The following is a 19,347-nucleotide window of genomic DNA, read 5'->3' as shown; positions in this document are numbered from 1 at the left end:
AGAAAAAATGATTGGTGCAGGAAAAAAATCCCCATATGTGAAATGCAATTCATAAGCATAGTGGTAGATTCTTTTTATATTTTAGTAAATTACGCTTGAACCTAAGTTTTTTTTTTTTCAAATTACGTATAACATCAATCTTTGTTTTTCTTTCTATTCTTACACTAATCATTTTTATGTTTGAAAACATTATACTCACACCACTTATATGTTACACTAACATCCCATAAAAGAAATTTTATTGTAAATTTGTAAAGATTCAAAAAATTGAGGGTGTTTATCTAATTTCACGAAACCTCAGGTAATTATTGTAGTTTACTCTTTTTCTTTTCTTAGCCACGTTTTTAAATCAAAGCATTGTAATTTTATTTTAAAACTATTAATTTAGCGTGAAACTTTTCAATTTATTTATTTATTTATGGAGTGTTCAAGTTATATAAAGGTAACTCATGTTTTCAAAATACGAGTTATCAAAGTTATTCTTTTAATAGAAGTTGAGTATCTAATATACGACTTGCATAATGATTTCTTTAATAAAATGAAAAGTTTGCATCATCGTATATTGTATGACTTACATATTCTTTATGAAAAAAAATAGGTAAGTTGTATACTGAAAAATGTATAAGTTATATATATTAGAGATATGAAGTAAATATTATCTTTTCCAATAAAGCCATTTTTTTAATATTAGTACCTTATTCCATATATATGGTTGGTATTGCAAAATCTTGGGTATGATAAAAAAATAGAGCAAACAAAAAATAAATGTAAAATGAATATAGAAAGGCAAAAGTTTAATTAAGTGTATGAAATTGCTCATAAGATTTACGTATAAAAGTATATTAGTCGTATACAAGAGATACAAAGTGTCTTCAGGTCTTTTAAGTACTTTTTCGACTTTTATAAGCTTGCTAGTATAGATGATAGCATCTTACAAATTCTTTAATGAATTATCGTGCTCCTTGCTTTAGAACTTAGATGGACATTTAATACCCATTTAATAATATCTCACACATTAGCTCTTTGAAATTGCATGGTATTTGCTATGTACTTAGTGTTGGATGTCAGGATGTCATTTGATTGATCTTCTCTCTTTTTTTTTTTTATCATAATATTAATACAGTTGTTTCCAATAAAAGCTGGCGGATCCAAGACTCCAAGTCAGTGAGTGTAAATTATAAAAAAAAAAATCAATGGGTTCAATTATATAAATATAAATGAAATAAAATATAAAAATATAAGATTTTGTTTACAAATTTAATGAATTTTAAAAAATGAGGGGGTGCAAATGCACATCCTCGACTGGCTGTAGGTCCGCTACTGAAATAGTGATTAGTGATTAATCTTCGTTGAGGATTGTAAATGCATTGAAGATGAGTATTCCACTCTTAATATTATTTATTTTATATCTAGAAATCAATCAGATTCGAAGTTACACAAATCAGTATCACATGATTGATTTTTTCTATTAGTTGTCCTTTGGATATCCTAACATAAGCTTAAGTTGCTTAACCTTAGGTTACACCTTTGAGGTCTCTTCTTTTACTTCCAAGAGAATGTGGACAAGAATGTGAGTAATGAGAATATACCAAAGTAAGGTTTTGTCAACAATGGGAAGAGATCCAAAGTACTGAGTTAAACTAGAGGTTTTATCTCCAGAATTTCAGGGGTAGTTGCTCCATTAACTACGAAGGAAGTAATTATGAATACATTATATTTCGTGCCGGGAAAACACACGTTTTAACAAATGTTGAGTTGACTGTTGCATTTTTGTTAAATCAGTTCCATGGATGCTATAATATCTGAATTTAGTATTCCTGTATCTCTTGAAATGAAGTTGACCTTCCTAAGATTATTCCCCTTTAGTTTTAATATATATATTTAATTTTTGTTGTGTCTTTTATAAATTTTTTCATTGGTTTGAGTTTCTGATCTATTTAAAGTTTTGTTTCGAATTATTATCGTCAATTAAATTAAATAATGATGTAACATCGTCTCAATAACTCTTTTAATATATATCAGTGGTTGAAATGATGTCACGTCATGACTTAATTGACGAAAAATGTTTGAAATAAAACATTTAATATACGAGAGATTGAGAACAACCAAAAAATTATTAGGGAGTTAAGACAAAAATCGAGTATATATCATAGACTTGAAAGTTATTTAAGGGAAAAAATAATTACATTCTTTTCTATTAAATAAACCTCCTTCCTTAAGTCACCTTTTATCTCATAAAGTCGTATGTATTCTTTTTCTTCTCATGTATTCTTTTTCTTCTCATTTCTATTCTCTAACTAGTAAATGGATTGGTTCATGACATAAGTAATTAGTAAGAGAGAACAAAACACCATAAAATTTCATGAATTCATACAGTTACCATTAATCAAATCAATATATTCAATGCAACTATGCAAATCACTCTGTCAACATGGATAGTAGAGTTAGGGAGGAAACAGTTATATAGGAAATAGTGATGCCATTTTTGTGCTCTTTCCCTCTCCCTTTTCCCCGTGTGTTTAGTGTATGGACGAGGATAGAAAAATTAGTGCTGTGTAAATAAGACAAGGTTTTGGTGTTGCAAGTCTGAAGAAAATGTATGCTTAGCTTAGGATGTGTTTGTGAATAAGAACCAAGATCAAAGTGTGAGTACTCAAGTGAAAATTGGCAAGGATGTAAAGATTGAATGAAGATCAGTTATTGTTTTTTTTTTTTTTTTATCGGACAAGGTTAGTTATTAGTTTTTATTAGTCATATAGTTAGGAGTGAAAAAGTGTGCTTGCCGAGGAACAAGCAAGGTGACCAACATTACTAGATAATTGGATCGCTCTACTGCAAGATATAACACAACTTTCAATAGCATAAACTAAAAACATAAAATGTCTGGCAGACAAACAAAAAAGTAATGTAGGATTTCCAAGAATATATGCTCATCCCTTTTTTTTTTCTAAAGACCTCATATGGAGACCTTAAAATGAAGTAAAACAAAAAATCCGGATACATAGTTACATACCTCAATAAGGTTTACAATGCCTCAAAAAGCACAAGAAAACCGAGGAAGACTACAGATCCATAAAACAAAGATTTAAATATTTTTTATCTAATTTTTCCTACCCTTATTTTTTTCTGTTTGAAACTACAACCCATTCATCATCTGCTTCGCCAGAAACATTTGGCAGAGGCTCATTATCTGTCCTGTTCACTGAATTCGTGTTTGCAACAGATGTTGAAGTCTCTGGATTCATATTTGAAGAATTATCATCCACAATCATGTTTTCATCATTATCAACATCTTCATCCGTATCGTCTTCATCATCATTTACAATCTAGCACATCACAAGTGTCTAACTTTATTACTACATTCAAATTCAAGGGAAGTAGAAGATCATCCAATTATTATTAGGCCATATGTAAACAAGGAGAAATGTACACCAACCAAACATGCTCAGCAAACATATGTAATCAATTGACAATTACCATCATCTAGTTCCAATCCATGTTAGCAGATCATCAGAAAAGCTGTTCACATTTGGGAAGTTAGCAAGGAGGTTTTAAGAACTAGTGTATAGAGTAGGAAGGAAATTTTAGGCAAAAAGGAAGTGGGCTTAAGTCCAGGGATGAAGCAGTCCCTGTTTATATTATTTCATAACAGTATTATTTCATAACATAACTGTTATGAAAGTGATGAAGAACAAACAAGAACAGCATTAGTAGATGCAGCAGAACAGAAATGTCATACACACAATTGTAGCAAGGTGAAAGAGAGAGAGAAAGAACACACAAATAGATTTACGTGGTTCACCTTGAATAAGGCTACATCCACGGGAGGGAAAACAGAAAATTTTTATTACTGATGCAATATACAAGTGGAAGCTTCTTCTATATCGAAAATACAGGTCATCCTTACCTTATATAGACAGGGGACAAAACAGAAAAATAACAGAAAAAACTTTCATATGGATTTTGGTCACAGTCCAACAATAACCATGTTTAAAAAACAAATAAATAACTTTCATACATCACTTCACTACTCACAAACAAGAAGCATCCTAATATTTTCCTTATTTCAAGTATAGAGAAATATAATGATTCTGGACTTATCTGTGTTTTGGGAATATATTCCATTATTCCAACTTCTATGCCATGAAACAAGAAATGAAACAGAAATACTAGAAGTACCCAAATATATGCAAAAATAATAGATTGTGTTTGAGTTACCATGGCAAAGTTTTCAAGACTTAAAATTGACAGGTAGTTTGAGAGGCAAGAAGAGAGGCAGTACATAATATTCTGCATTGATTAAAGTATCATAGGGTTGTAAAGGCCATATTCCCTTTCAATCCAATGCCATATAACAAAAATACTATACATACATTACTTCATAAGATCTTGTTGCACATAGTTATAGAATAGGAGATACCAAAATCACGTGTTATGACAAATACTAACTTACTGTTCATCCCCTATAAAATACCACATCATGTAGAAAATGAAAAACCTAAAGTAATCCTATAGAATATATGTAACCTTGTAAATTTGATATTATGAATCTAATCTAATTATAAAAATAGTAAGGTTTCTTTCTGAGCATATTGTGGCTTCAATTTACCTGTGGTACATGAGGACGAGCAGCCTCGAGATTGGCTTTCCTGAGATTTTCAAAAGAACTAAAATTGCCTTCTAAGAATTCTCCGTGCATAAATATGAAAAGGGACATAGCAAAACATAAATATGAAAAAAAAAGAAGGCAATTTCCTGAGATTTTCAGCTACCTGAGATTTTCAGCTACCTACATAATCACGAACAGGGATATGAAAAAAAAGAACAAGGGGACATAGCAAAACATAAATATATAAAAAACAAGTCACTAGCAAATGAATATACAAAGCTCAAAATATATTTGATTTGAGTCCCAAGAAAATTAATATGATTCATCACTTGGGACCAGTGTTGTTAAATGGCGGTCCTATGGCCACCATGGTGGAATTGTGTGATGGTTTTTTTCCAACCACCATAGGCAATTTGTGAAGGGATTCCCACTATGTCATAGGCTGCAATAGCGTGTCTATAGCAGAATTTTGGTCTTCCGTCATGTTTTCCCATCTGCCATTGATAGCAATGCTTGGGACGTAATTAAGTTTAGTCTATGTAGCATCATATGGATACCATAAAAGTATTTAAAGCTGCTTCTTTTTCAATAAATGCATCTAAGGCAGTAGAGTAGAGTTTAGGGATTCAAAAATCCTTCAAAAGAAAAATATAAAATACATGTATAGAGGGAAGACTTTTAACAATAAAATAGTAATACATGATAATGATGTACACACAAAAATTAGCATAGAATAGTATCTTCTTTTTCAAAGCAGAAAAAAAATAGCGCCATGTATTATGCTTTAGATGGGGAAGGCCAGAGGGTGAGTGTAATGTCGACATAAACAATATTATCTCCTTCAACCTAATCGCAATGATTTCTCAAACCTTTTAGCCATGTATATACTTATTAGAAAAGTTATTAGCAGTGTTTAATAACAAATAATCATTAATGCAACAATTTGAGGCCAACAAATTCAAAAAGAAAATTGATACCTCTTCAGTGCTGCCATCCTCCACCTCTACATTGAGAGAAAGCATACCTTGATCCAGTATGTCTTCTAAGTCATCAATATAAAGTGGCTCTGGGTGGCAACAATCAAAAGAATAAAATAAATAAATCAAAAAAGAGTTTCCAAATTCCAATCCACACAATTGCCTTCTGTAGCAAATGGTGTTTTAAGCAAGAGTGGAGAAGCTTAACCAAAAGTGACTTGTGTTAATTGAGCACAATAAACCCTTCTTTCCAAAGGACCCTGCATCAACCATGCCCTATTGATGAAGCTGTACTTGTATAGTTAATATGAAAACCCACATATACATGATACTGTTGAGCATATCAGCACACTGCCCAATACTATTTTTTTACGGATAATATTAAAGTTTACAGTTTAGCAAAATTATTTAAAAAGAAAATAGAATATATATCTTCATTAAAATTAACCAAACAAATTAGAGTACCACGTAACTGCAGATGTGGGCAGACAGGCATCTACTCCTGCAGAGAGCATGGCAAATGCGTGGTAGGTTAATCAAACATTCTTGGCTTTTGTTTTGTGATAACAATAATAAGTTCCACAATTTACAATTACAGGTAGCATATTTTAATACCAATATATTATTTATTGCATAATTGATCTAATCCAGAACAAGAGGTATTGAAATTCACATCAGGTGACATATTGCCTTCGTTACAGAGAAAGTCCTTGAATTAGGAAGTTTACAAAGTGGCAATCAATATTATTGAGGAATAACGAATGAACCAAGTTGACGATTTCTTATAACAAAATCATATCACATATGAAATAAAAGAAAAAAGAAAAGTTGCCAAAAGGCAAGCTACATGCAGTGTACTCAAAATGGGCGCACGAACTTAAGGAAAATAATATTTGGAAACTCCAAATGTTAAGCGACATGACAGTTAGCCATTTTTTCAGGCGAACTAAATTTATTGCCATTTGAATTATCAAGTTGTGGTAAAAAAAAGATACACATTTTGATGATAGCAAGTCTAAATAACAAAATCGATGCATAGAAAACCCATTTCCGTATTGAGAATCAAAATAAATCCAGTTATCGAGCGATCTCCGAGCAATATTTGGGCAGACAAAAGCAGGATAACTTGAGTCAAACATGTGGGGAAAGGGTCTGAGAGCCATAAAATGCATCCACCAAGCCCTACGACGCTTCTCCTTGAGTTCAGTCAAAACTTCAATTAGGCACTGCTTTACCTCACCAGTTAGCATGCACCCTCCATATTCCTACTTTTATGTGCTCAAGTTCATCATCATCTTCTAGGAAATTAGAAGGCAAGGTATTTGATTGGTAAATCTACCTAAAGATTTGCCCCTAATTACCTATATTTCTCTATAGAATCAGTCACATATATTGCAGAATTGGGATCAGTGGCAGACATTATATGATAAAAGAAATAAACGTTATTTGACACAGCCACCAAAGAATTGATGATTGCTACCAAAGAATTTTAAGGATCATGTAGTACGAATGAGACTTGGTTCTATGATGTAATTTCATTGTACGTACATTTGTTATTTTCAATGAAACTCTTATTCAATTAGATATTTTCTCATATGGATTTGTGTACATATTTATTTATTTCGAGAAAAATCATTCGGTTGTAGATCTAGAATAAAGATATAGTTTATTCATTAAGTTGAGAGCTAGTATTGAGAGACTTGATATATTATGATACATGGAAGATATTACTCATCATCAGAGGACCTATCACCATGACTCATATATTATGTTTCTTGTTATGGTTGATGTTGAGTTTAATGGATCAAGTGGGAGAATGATGAAACTTTCGGATGGGTCCATGTTCTCATTCCACTGTTTTTTCCCGTTGCAGGTTTTTTAGGAATTTGTTTTCTGAATCTGATCCATTTTCATCCCACGTTCAACCCTTATCTTTGCCACGTTCAGTAACAAACTCACGTCTCTATCCTCAAACCCACGTTCTGATGGACATACTCTATAAATAGGATGGAGTGCTCTCAGTTTTATATCACCAAGTCTACTTCTCTATTAAAAAAAATACACCATCTATTTAGAGTGGGTAAGGGTCTGGAAAAACAAAGTTGCCTTCTGGTTCGTACTTGCGCCGCTTCGTGTTTGATCTGCAATGGCTGAAGGTACGCTTGTGCTCTTTTTTTTTTAGCTTTTGCTGTTTGATCTAAATATGACATTTAAATTCATTTGCATGTTTAGATCAGTATGTATATATATTACATTTGGTATTAGAGCTAAAATGCCTCTACCTTGCTTCTGTTTTGGAATTATATGGAGTAATGATGTTCTGTTCTGTTCAATATGGAAAGAAAAGTAGAGAAGAAAGATGAACAGTGTAATGATCATTTAGAATAAGGTATAATACGACACCGTTGGAAGAAATATCACGGAAGTTTGAAAGCGTAAACTTTTATATGTTAAAATAAGAAAGAAAAGAAGATTTTGGATCCTCTCCTTCTACTTTTAACATAAGAGGTCTTGATAAATCTCAATAATTTATTATGTAAAGCAGTGCTTTACTACACCAGGCTGTCAATATGAGATTTTGTTGCATCGACGGAAATTTAGAAACTTCGATTGAGTTGTGATAGTTTATAAGGCCATTTTTCACCTATAGGAAAAGGCATATTAATTTATTATTTATCTACTTAATCAATATGATTTAAATGAGTTATTAAGTGCCTTTTAGTGTGTTTGAATTATTTATTAAGATAAATTGTATGTTTATCTTGGTATTTAAGCATGCAATATTAAGCTAAATAATTTATGCACATTAAATTTAATGGTTAAGAGCTTATATGTTTCAAATATTGGATAATCGTATGCATATATTATTTATTTACTTTTGAAGTTTTGTGTGTATGATTTTATGATTTTATACATGCAAAGTTATCTTGAATATTTTTATGTAATGTTATTCATTTTATTTACATTATTTAGAATATTATGTAAATATTTAGCTCTTATTAAGAATTAATGTTAAGTGATTAATATGATTTAATTAATTAAAGAATAGTCACATCATCTTTAATTGATTAGATTTATATATTAAGTATAAAAAAATCACATTTAAAAAACATTGGTTGTGATTAATCATATTAATGTTGATAAAATATGCCCACAAGAATTTTGTTATGTTTGTATGATTAATTAGGATAAAATACCAGGTTATATTTCTTAATTTATCCACAGGAATTGAGAAAAAGGAACATAATTTGATAGTTTTATCATAAGTATGAATCTAATTGAGTAGGACATTGGCCCACAGGCAAGTTGTGTGTCACTAGGTTCATGAACTAATATATATTTTACATTGGTAAAACATGACAATTTATTGAGTCTCAAATTATGAATAATGAGAATGTATTTTTGAACTCTGCAGTTAATCAATCTGCAAACATTTCTGATATTAAGTGTGATATTTCTGAATTGAAAATGGACAATTATAAGGTTTGGAGGGAGAGAATTCTCCTTCATTTAGGCTGGATGGATATTGACTATGCTATTAGGAAATACGAACCACCAAGCATTACTGAAACTAGCACTCCAGGCGCCGTCGATTTTTATGAAAAGTGGGAGAGATCTAATCATTTGTCCGTAATGTTCATAAAGACTAATATATCTGCTAATATCCGTAGTTCTGTCAATTAGCATGAAAAAGTCAAGGATCTTTTGAAGGCCATTAATGATCAGTTTATTACATCTGATAAGGCCCTTGCCAACACCCTTATAATGTAGTTCTCATCCTTAAAGCTCCAAAGGATAAGGGTGTACGTGATCACATCATGTGCATGAGGGATATAGTGGCTCAACTAAAAGCCTTGGAGGTTACCATGTCTGATTCTTTCCTAGTACGCTATATTTTGTGTACTCTGCCTTTGCAATATGCTCCATTCAAAATCTTATATAACACACATAAAGACAAATGGTCAATTAATGAGTTGATGACCATGTGTGTTTAAGAAGAGGAAAGGTTAATTATGGAAGAGGGCGAAAGGGTGAACTTAACCATTCATGGAAAGAACAAAGTGGATCAACCCAAAAACAAGGGCAAGATACTTGCTCAGCCAGTCATAAAGAAAGAGTCCAAGTGTTTCTTTTGCAAGAAGAAAGGGAACATGAAGAAAGACTACTTAAAGTTTAAGAGCTGGATGGACAAGAAAGGTACTCCATTTGCTTTTGTTTGGTATGAATCTAATATGGTTAGTATTATTCATAACACATGGTGGATTGATTCTGGTTCTACAATCCATGTTTCTAATACCTTGCAGGGTATGGAAAACCTAAGGAGGCCAGTGGGAAGTGAGCAGCACATCTATTCAGGAGGCAAGATGAGCTCACATGTGGAGTTCATTGGGACGTGCAATTTGGTTTTAAGCAGCAATTTCATTTTACATTTAGAAAAAACATTTTATGTTCCAAGTCTTTCTAAGAATTTGATGTCTATATTGAGACTTACGCCATTGGGTTTTTCTTTTAATTTTTCGGATTCTGGTTTTACTTTAATTAATAAATCTAGAATTATTGGTTCTAGTGCATTACTTAATGGTCTTTACTATATTGAATTGCAAAATGATGCTGCTTATAATTTTATGCATGTTACTGCCGGGGTTAAATGATGTGTTGTGAATGAGGAATCCTCTATGTTGTGGCACCGTAGATTAGGACACATCTCTATCGAGAGAATTAAGAGATTGGTAAATGAAGGAGTACTTAGTACTTTGGATTTTGCTGATTTTGAGACTTGTGTGAATTGCATTAAGGATAAACAAACTAACAAGTCTAAAAAGGGTGCAAAGAGGAGCTCAAACTTATTAGAAATTATACATATAGATATTTTTTGTCCAGATATGGATGCAAGTAGTCTGAAATACTTTATCACCTTTATAGATGATTATTCACGATATATGTATCTCTACTTACTTCGTACTAAGGATGAAGCTTTGGATGCCTTTAAAAATTTTAAGGCTGAAGTCGAGAAACAATGTGGAAAGCAAATTAAGATTGTGAGATCTGATCAAGGTGGAGAGTACTATGATAGATACATGGAGAATGGACAAGCACCTGGTCTATTTGCGAAGTTTCTTCAGGAACATGGGATTGTCGCCCAGTACACTATGCCTGGTTCTCCGGATCAGAATGGTGTGATAGAAAGAAGAAACCGAACTTTAAGGGACATGGTAAGAAGTATGAGAAGTAATAGAAAACTTCCTCAAATCTTGTGGATTGAAGCATTAAAGACAACTGTGTATATATTAAACTGAGTTCCAACCAAGGCTGTCTTAAAGACACCTTTCGAGTTATTCAAAGGTTGGAAACTGAGTTTGTGACATATACGCATTTGGTGATGCCCATCTGAAGTGAGAGTTTATAACCCACAAGAGAAAAAACTAGACCCAAGGACTATTAGTGGATATTTCATTGGATATGCTGAAAAGTCCAAAGAGTATAGATTCTATTGTCCATCACATAGCACAAGGATTATGGAATCAAGAAACACAAAATTTCTTGAGAATGACTTGATTAGTGGGAGTGATCAATTTCAGGACATTGCTTTTGAAAAGGATCACTATGAAGCTCAACCCTCTAGCTCAAGTGATAGATTGATTGTCATTCACACCCCTCAAGTACAAACAGGTGTTAGACAGCCAATGATTGAAAATCCACAAATTATTGGAAACAATCATACATATCAAGTTATTGATGAGGAATATCAAGATAATATTGAACAACTTATTGAACAACTAGTTGAGCAACAAGTTCCTTAAGAAAGTGATGAGGTAACATTAAGAAGATCTACTAAAGTCAAAAGGTTAGCAATTCCTAGTGATTATGTAGTGTATATGCAAGAATTAGACTACAATAGTGGAGTTTCAAATGATCCTAAAACGTTTTCACAGGCCATGAGTTCTAAAGAATCAAACTTGTGGCACAATGCCATGAAAGATGAGATGGATTCTATGGCATTTAACCAAGTCTGGGATCTTGTACAGTTGCCTAGTGGTGTAAAAGTCATTGGATGTAGATGGGTTTTTAAAACCAAGAAAGACTCACAAGGCAACATTGAGAGACATAAGGTAAGACTTGTTGCCAAAGGATTCACTCAAAGAGAAGGAATTGATTACGCAGATACTTTTTTTCCTGTATCTAAAAAAGATTCCTTCCGAATAATTATGGCATTAGTAGCTCATTTTGACTTTGAGTTACATCAAATGGATGTGAAAACGATATTCCTTAATGGTTATCTAGAGGAAGAGGTTTACATGAAACAGCCTGAAGGATTCTCCTCTACTAAAGGTGAGCACTTAGTTTGCAAGCTTAATAAATCAATCTATGGCTTGAAACAAGCCTCCCGCCAATGGTATCTGAAGTTTCATGATGTCATCACTTCATTTGGCTTTGAAGAGAACATCATGGATCAATGTATACACCAAAAGGCCAGTGGGAGTAAGATTTGCTTTCTTGTGTTATATGTGGATGACATTTTACTTGCAACTAATGATAAGGGTTTGCTATATGAGGTGAAACAATTTCTCTCGAAGAACTTTGATATGAAGGATATGGGAGAGACATCTTATGTCATTGGCATTAAGATCCATAGGGAAAAATCTCGAGGCATTTTGGGTTTGTCTCAAGAGACTTATATTAACAAAGTTTTAGAGATATTTAACATGAAAGATTGTTCACCAAGTATAGCTCCCATTGTGAAGGGTGACAAACTCGCTTTGAGTCAGTGCCCGAAAAATGATTTTGAGCGGGAACACATGAAGAATACTCCATATGCTTCAGCTGTTGGAAGCCTTATTTATGCTCAAATTTACACTAGACCTGACATTGCATATGCTGTTGGAGTTTTGGGAAGATATAAGAGTAATCCAGGTATTGACCACTGGAAAGCTGCAAAGAAAGTGATGAGATATCTTCAAGGGACAAAGGATTACATGCTCATGTACAGACGGACTGATTGTCTGGAAGTGATTGGCTACTCCGATTCAGACTTTGCTGGTTGCGTTGATTCACGAAGATCAACATCTGGTTATATTTTTATGTTAACTGGTGGAGCTATATCTTGGAGAATTGCCAAGCAAACCTTAACTGCTACTTCCATTATGAAGGCTGAGTTTGTTTCTTGTTTTGAGGCTACCTCGCATGGTGTATGATTAAAGAGTTTCATGTCTGGCCTTAGAGTTATGGACTCTATTTCCAGGCCATTAATGTTGTACTGTGACAACTTTGCTGTGATGTTTATGGCTAACAACAACAAAAGTGAAAGTCGAAGTAAGCACATCAACATCAAGTACTTACCCATAAGAGAACGTGTTAAAGAGAAGAAAGTGGTCATTGAACACGTCGGCACTGAATTGATGATTCCTGATCCTTTAACTAAAGGCATGCCACTAAAGAATTTTAAGGATCATGTAGTAGGAATGAGACTTGGTTCCATGATGTAATTTCATTGTACGTACATTCGTTATTTTCAATGAAACTCTTATTCAGTTAGATATTTTCTCATATTGATTTGTGCACATATTTATTTATTTCGAGAAAAATCATTCGATTTAGATCTAGAATAAACATATGGTCTATTCATTAAGTTGAGAGCTAGTGTTGAGAGACTTGATATATTGTTGTACATGGAAGATATTACTCATCATCAGAGGACCTATCACCATGACTCATATATTATGTTTCTTGTTATGGTTGATGTTGGGTTAAATGGACCAAGTGGGAGAATGATGGAATTTTTGGATGGGTCCATGTTCTCCTTCCATTATTTTTTCCCGTTGCAGTTTTTTTGGGAATTTGTTTTCTAAATCTGGCCCATTTTCCTCCCACATTCAACCCTTATCTCTGCCACGTTCAGTAACAAACTCACGTCCCTATCCGCAAACCCACGTTCTGATACAAATTGGTTGAGCTTTGTGATGGGTAGATTCTATAAATAGAATGGGGTGCTCTCAGTTTTGTATCACCAAGCCTACTTCTCTATTCAGAAAAATACACCATCTATTTAGAGTGAGTAAGGTTTTGGAAAAACAAAGCTGCCTTTGGATTCGTGCTTGTGCCGCTTCATGTTTGATCTGCAATGACTAGAGGTACGCTTGTGCTCTTTTTTTTAGCTTCCGTTGTTTGACGTGAATATGGCATTTAAATTCATTTGCATGTTTAGATCAGTATGTATATATCTTACATGGCAGACATTATACGATAAAATAAATAAACGTTATTTGACACTGCCAATCATTCATTCGAATCGTGAATTGAAAGTGAAGAAGCATATGAACTAGCTTCAATTAAAAATTGCACATACAATAGAGAGAGAAGGCGGGTGGGAGAAGAAGATGAGGAAACGTACCTATGGTCGATTAACTACAGCCAAGCATAGGTTGCAGCATGGGATTAGGGGTGTTCGCGGGTTGGTTCGGGCCAGTTTTGACCAAATTTAGGACTCAACCCAATCAAATTTGATTAGTTTGGTTCGCTTTGATTTTCACAATTTTTTTAAACCCACCCCAACCCATTCATAAAAGATTTTGTTCGGTTCAGACCAACGGATTATCCATTTAAATTTTTTCTTCTTCTTAGAATTACTATTTTATATCATGATTCATCCAAATATTTAATACAATTAACACAATATTGTCAAATATCTGAAAGTAGTAAACTTGATTCATTTAATACCATCAACGTAATATTCTAAAATAGACTAATACAAATTAAAACAAAATATTCTTTAACGAGATTTATTATAATAGTCTGAATCATAACTATTTTCTACAAATTAATTTTTTACAATAAGCTTTTCTACAACCAGATTTACTACAACTAGATTTGCTGAAACAAATGAACAAAACATAATTCATTAATATTATAAACATGATAGGAAAATAAATATGAAAAAAGGTAAAACAAATAACAACATATCCAAATTTAATACCTTAAGAAGTTCCAATACTAGTAGTCTCAACACTTGCAATTCAAACACTTGGAGTTGATAAGTGCTATGCATATGTCATTTGTATATTGGAATCGCATAGAAATTATCTCATTCTCTTCTCTTTTGTTGTCTATTTTGTGTTAAAACAATTAGAGCTTAGCTTCTTCCAGTAGATGCTTAAGTTAATGATTTTATAGTAATTTTGGTTGAATTTTGTGTATAGTTGTAGCACAGACATGGAAGAGGATTGAAGAATTGAAGTGTTGCACTTAACGTGACCTCCTCGCTCAGCGAGTCAAAATCGCTCAGCCTAAGAAAGTTGCTTAGTGCAAGAAGCCACATTGGAAGACAGATGTCATGTGTAAGAGTGTTAAGCGCGCATTCTGCAGCTTAGCCAATGGCCACTTGATGCAACTGGACATGTGCACTCAGCGCGAATGTCGCGCTAAGTGCATAGGAAAGTTCTTATTGATCCATCAGTTGGTGAAGCATATAAAAAGAAAGAAAACATTTGATTTCCTAAGCACGATGTAACCATAGAAGAAACAGAGGAACAAAGAAGCAAAGAAGGCAGTGCATTTTCTTTCTGATATGTTTCAATCCATTTCTCTTCCATTTTCTTTCTTTTCATCCCACTTTTATATTTGTAAATCTCTCGTGACAATAAGAGACTAAAACCACCCATTGTTGAGAGCTCTGCAAACCAAACTCTCTTTGATGTAATGATTTTAAACTATCTATTAATGTGATATTGATATTATTGTTCATCTCTCTGCTCATTCACATGTCTTTGGTCTGATCATCCATTTTCATGAATTGTTTTAGGATTTAGACATTGATAAATATTTATATGTTGAGAACTGAAGAAGAATATATAGGTAATCCATGTCTAGGGATAGAGTGAAATTGTTTAGCCTATGTATGCATCTTTGCTCATAATGCAAATTATTTAATATAACTCTTAAGGGATTAGGAACGATATTAGATAATTTAGCCTCTCTCACTTGAGGGATCATGGTTAGAGTATGTTAGAAGGTGCGGGTAATAATCATATTCAAGTTAAAAAGTGAAAAATCTATTAAGATCACATCAAGAGTAATTCTGGCAAGCAGAGCCCCCAACACGTTCCATAACTCATCACAACATCATCTCATAATATTCAAGTGTTTGTTTTCTTAACCTTTCATGTTCCTTGCTTAGTAGTAAATTCACTTAGTTATATTTGTAGTTAATCAATGAACAAGATTTAATTTGAGTCACTAACTACTTAATCATTGGATATATATAACTCTGAGTACAAATATAGTCCCTGTGGAATTCGATACTTCTTACTGTTTCAATATTATTCATACAACTCGGTACACTTGACAAGGAGTCAACGGGAGTCCCAATATTAACAGTATTTAAAGTTAAACTAAAAAACTCAAAATTTTGATCTGTTTGGTTCGATTTTGATCAAATTTATAAATCTAAACTCGTGACCCAACCCGTACATGAACAGTTTTGATCGGTTCGATTTGGTTTTAACTCAAATACATAAATGATCCAACCCAAACTGTTCGGATCAATTTTGGTCAATCTGGATTCACTGGTAACCCGTACTCCTAAATACCCCTATGTGTGATGTAAAGGGTGCGAGCGAGTATGCAAATGAGGGTTTGAAATTGTGATTTCAACTTTCAATTAAAAAGCTTTCTATTAATTAGTAAATTAATAAGTAATATATATATGTGTGTGTGTGTGTGTGTGTGTGTGTGTGTGTGTACACTACATATAAATTATAAATTATTAGCATAATGATAAAAAATGACATTTGTTTATAATGATAACAATTATTTTGGTGATGAAAATTTAATAAAAATTTGAATAAAAAATAATTATCATGTATAGAAATCAGAAGTATTATATTTTATATTTGAAAATAATATTAATTTATTTTTTTATATTTTATTAAGTTAAAATTTTAACAAATAATACTATAACTGTCACAATATAGTTGTATAACTAAATTGAAAATAAATAAACATATAAAAATTAAATTAGTTTTTCATAAAAATCAAATTGAAAATGTGTATTATATACATATATAGATACTAATGTTGGATCAAGTGGCCTCAGAATAATTAAGAGGGGGTTGAATTAATTATAAACATGTCTTGACTAATTAAAAATTATGCTTCTTAATGTCACTAGATTCAATTAGGCTTTACTACTAAGTTATGAGAAAGTAAAGAATAGAAATAATAACTTAGACAAAAGTAAAACGGAAATAAAAAGTGCACAGCAGAAAAGTAAAGACGGTAGGGAAGAAGAAAGCAAACACAAGATTTATACTGGTTTGGCCACAACCCATGCCTACATCTAGTCCCCAAACAACCCACGGTTCTTGAGATTTCTAATAACCTTGTAAAATCCTTTACAAGCAAAGAGCCATAAAGGATGTACTCTCCCTTGTTCACTTTGAACAACCAAGTAAATATACCCTCTACTTGAAGTGAACCACAAAGGATGTACCCTCCCTTGTGTTCACTATTACAACCTAGAAGCTACCTGCTTCTCACACAAAATTCTCAGATAATTAGTTCTTTGAATTCAGTGTTTGGGCAAAGAATTTTCAAACGGTTAGTTCTTTAAATTCTTTGTTTGGGGAATCAAAAGAATTCTCAAACGGTTAGTTCTTTGAATTCTTTTGGCAAGAGGGAGAAGGAAAGAATAAAAAAAATTGTCAAACGGTTAGTTCTTTGAATTCTTTTGGCAAGAGGGAGAAGGAATGAATCAAAAGAATAGCACAAGTTTTTTGACCAATGAACTTTTCTTGACAAAGAAAGTATTGAACAAAAAACTCTTAGAAAGATGTTGAGAAATGAGTAAGAAAGTTCTCTCTTTTTGAATGAAAGGAATCTGTTTTTGAAATTCGTGTCATGGTCACATATTTATAGTCATTTGATGACTCAAGTTAAAGTTTGTGACTCTTGACAATTTCTTTAAAACTAGTCACTTTAAAAGTTGTGACTCTTTTGAAAACTAGTCACTTTAAAAGTTGTGACTCTTTTTGAAAACTAGTCACTTTAAAAGTTGAGACTCTTAAAAAATCTTCAGAAACTAGTCACTTTAAGAATTATGACTTTTGGTAATTTATTTTTCAAAACAAGTCACTGGTAATCAATTACCATCATAGTGTAATTGATTACACACCAACAGATGTGGCTCTTCATGTTTAAATTTAAAAATCAAAACGTTTAGAAACACTGGTAATCGATTACAAATATTGTGTAATCGATTACACAAGTTTGAAAATGTTTTATCACAAGTTGTGATTTTTGAAATTTGAAATCCAATGTTTAAAAACATTGGTAATCGATTACATGCTCATGGTAATCGATTACTACTTTGTAAAACAGTTATAAAACTATTTGGGCTTCTGGTAATCGATTACTGCCTTCTGGAATCGATTACCAGAGAGTAAAAACTTTGGTAAAAGATTTTTCTTTGAAAAATTCTTTTGGACAAATTGTGCTATTCAATCTTTTCTTTTGAAAAAATATTTTTATGCTTATCTTGATGCTTTTCTTGAAGTTCTTGCATATCTTGAGTCTTCTCTTGGATCTTCACTTGAATCTTGATTCTTGATTGAACGACTCTTTGATTCTTGAAACTTGTTTGACTCTTGATTCTTGACTTGAGTCTTTGGCATCATCAAAATAAACTTGGAAAGCTTTGCTTCCACAACTAATAAATAATTTATTTTTAAAAGTTAGCATAGTTATTTAATTAAGAAGAAAATTAAAAAAACAAAGAGATACAAAATGGATAATTTTATTTGACCAAAATTAGATATTTCATAATTTACATTATTTCATAAAATATACTATCTTTGGTCCTATATATAAGCAACGTAGTACAAATCATCAAGACCAAGAAAAGTGGTGGTCACATGTAATATTACCTTAAATTTAAATTTTATTCCAAAAGTGTCCTTAAGTTTAGGCAAAATTGCACTTTTGGTCTCCCAGTTTATCTCCAATTTCGGATTTGGCCCCCCTATAATTTAATTCACAAATTTGGTCCCTCAGTTTTATAAATCCCTACAAAATTGGTCCTAGAAGCCCGATTTGGACGTTGACCGTTAACCTCAGACGTTGACTGCCACGTGCCAACGTCTGAGTGGTTCCTTGTAAAGGCTTCATTTTTTGTAGGTAAAATTGCACTTTTGGACCCCCAGTTTTACTCTAATTTCGATTTTGGTCCCCTTATAATTTAATTCACACATTTGGTCCCCCAGTTTTATAAATCCCTTTATAAATTCAACCAAATTTCATTACTGGAGAAGTTGTATTTCAAAATTCAAACAAAAATACCATTGTCATACATAGGCTACTTAAGCAGTCGTATACACATAATACCGCATGGGGGAGCAAAAAAAGAAAAAAAGAGGGGATTATTACAGAACCTGTTAAAGTAAGAGATCTGAAAATTTCAGACCCAGGTTGGGATTCATGCACCACTTTCCCAAGTTGAACAACCCTGGAAGTGGGAGAGAGACAAATAATGATTTTTCTTTGGGTTCCAAGTGAGTGAAAAACTTGCGATGAAAAAGAAGTACGAGATTTATCAAGACCTACCATGTCTCTAGCACCAGTGGCTAAACCATTCAAAAGACCAATTTTGTAGGAACAATTTATAAAGGCATTTATAAAACTGGGGGACCAAATGTGTGAATTAAATAATAGGGGGATTGTCGCAACCTACCCTTCGGTGGGAGGGCGACGCGAGGGCTCACGGGTGAGTCT

The 19,347-nt window shown here is 32.7% G+C and overlaps 1 pseudogene; it reads right to left on the bottom strand.

The window, feature by feature from the left end:
* Window positions 1–2,550: 2,550 nt before the first annotated feature.
* On the bottom strand, window positions 2,551–5,243 carry LOC100819196 (uncharacterized; annotated as a pseudogene).
* Window positions 5,244–19,347: the final 14,104 nt, after the last annotated feature.

Source organism: Glycine max, chromosome 8, assembly GCF_000004515.6.
Source record: "Glycine max cultivar Williams 82 chromosome 8, Glycine_max_v4.0, whole genome shotgun sequence".
Taxonomy (NCBI): domain Eukaryota; kingdom Viridiplantae; phylum Streptophyta; class Magnoliopsida; order Fabales; family Fabaceae; genus Glycine; species Glycine max.
The sequence above is the reverse complement of the archived record's forward strand: the minus strand, read 5'-3'. Positions and strand labels throughout refer to the sequence as shown.